This window comes from Rhagoletis zephyria, unplaced genomic scaffold, assembly GCF_001687245.7.
Source record: "Rhagoletis zephyria isolate East Lansing unplaced genomic scaffold, Rhagoletis_zephyria_1.1 Rzeph_scaffold_00023, whole genome shotgun sequence".
Classification (NCBI taxonomy): Eukaryota; Metazoa; Arthropoda; class Insecta; order Diptera; family Tephritidae; genus Rhagoletis; species Rhagoletis zephyria.
This window is the reverse complement of record NW_016157107.1, coordinates 738,237-740,472: the sequence shown is the minus strand read 5'-3', so window position 1 is coordinate 740,472 and position 2,236 is coordinate 738,237.

Below are 2,236 nucleotides of genomic sequence, written 5' to 3'. Positions count from 1 at the left end.
CTACTAGTTGTGAACTAGAATTCTACCGGTTTGCGTTTCAGCCGAACTAGTTCACGTTCTATCCTTTTTCAATGTTAGCGACTGGTATTTTTAACATTGCGATGTCCTACGAGATGTCAATTGGCAGGCTATGCATCAGCATCTACTAGTACAATTACCAGTAGCATCATACCAGTTGATGAGATAGTCTGCCAATTCATGTCCCGTGAAAAGCATAAGTGTGCCTTTTTGCTCGCGACGCTCCAGCAGTCACAATGGCCGACAGAGCAAAGCACTCGCGTGGTAAGCCTGAGGTCCCAGGTTCAAATCCTGGCGCAGGGAATTTTTTTTTTATTTTCTTTTTTTTATTTTATTTTTATTTTTTTTAAATTTATTTTTTTGTTTAGACTTTTTATTGTAATTTTTAAATTTTATCAAAAAACATTTTTGTTTAATTACTTTGTTTTTTATAGCACAAGCATTTCTTCCTAAATGTTTTTTTGCATTGCAATTAGGTTTTCAAATTTGTTATTTATTTATAAATTGAATAAATTATTTTTATTTTTACTTACATTTATTTAACTTTAAAAATCTGAACCACCTCCAAGCGGCCTCGAATCTGCGATTTCAGAACCAGAACCAGTAGTCTTCACGTGACGCCACAGCCGAGATTTGTAAGAAAAGCAATTAATAGCGTTTTATTTTTGGCTTTGGCAATTCAAAGGCAGATGTCGCTGATCGCCTAAGTCCTTCGAAATTGTCGAACTGGTAGGCACATACTAGTTAATGAACTAGTATTTTTTCTGACTGGTTTGGCTTTTCACAGCAGGGTATGCATACCATGGTGTACAAACCACATGTCTGTCAGGGCTATTAGAGGAAAAAAGCTGTATAGCTCTGTTTGTGTGGGCGATGCTCCGTTGAGAATAATCTCCGACTCGGCACCAGGGTTACCACTAAAAAACTTTCTTTCCTACCATGAGCTGGTTCAAAAACCTACCAATATGGCTTCTTTCCTACCATTTCTTTTAATCAAGGAGACGGCGTTTGACAGCATTAAATACATTAATTTTTGCTGGTTTTTATACCTAAAATAAGATTTCCAGTTAACAAAAAGATCAGAATAATAGCTATTACATACATATAGCACACAAAAAAAGTGGTGTGTGCTTTAACCAGACCCACCTACCGACATGTATTTCGACCCGCTGAATCCGAATCTGAGGTCAAAATTTCGAGTAAATTGCGAAAAACCGAATAAATGGCAAAAAGTTCACATAGTTTATAGTTTTAATAAAGCCTTCGGAGTAAATAGCGTGAATTATCGTAGCGGAAAATAAAATTCCGTCGTAGATTTTGTATATATCGCTCATTTGCATACATATATTATGAAGTACATATATATATATCGCTACCTAAAGGTGCAAAGGTGCTAATTCCACTTTTTTTTCTCAAAATTTAGCTTTTGATGCAGAATGACAGATGATGCGAAACTACATAGATTTTTCGTCTCTCCTGAACAGTTTCAGAAAATTGACTTGGCGCCTATTCACCTTTAGTTAACGATATACATACATATATGTACATAAGTAAGGTAAAATAAACCTCACGGTTAGGCTTGCCAAATGTCCAGGTCTATGAGCCTCCGTGGATTTGACATTAATTTCTTCGAGTTCAAGATTCTCCGATTTACGGGAAATATGACTACCAATAAGTGGCCTTCTTTTTTGAAACTATCTTCTGGTGTCATTTAAAATATTTTAACAACATTGTCATTGTTGAAACTATTATCGATTCGCAACTGCATTTAAAAAAAAATTTTCTGAAAAACCTACCTTTGCATCCATCAGTTCAGTCACTTGATATCCCTTTTGATACGCAGTGGATACAACTTTTTATAGCGTACACAGAGTTCAGAGAATTGCCGAAAGTATGCAATTGATAAAATTATGCCTATACCAGTAAGTAACGAGTTTTTTAAAAGGTCCCATCCAAGAAACAGCATGAGGGTAAAACTGATATTGCCAAAATTTGGCAAGCCTACCCACAGTGCTGACAAAGTGACACATTACAACAAGCCAGACATGTTTTCTGTTTTATGAGAAAAGAAACCTACCAAAATTTTAAGCGTCCTACCATCCTACCAACGAAAACAAAACCTACCTATTTTGGTAGGAAAAGCCCAAAACGGCAACTCCGCTCGGCACGCTTGGGTGGACAATAAAAGCTGTGGCGCAAACGATGAAAATAGAAGGAA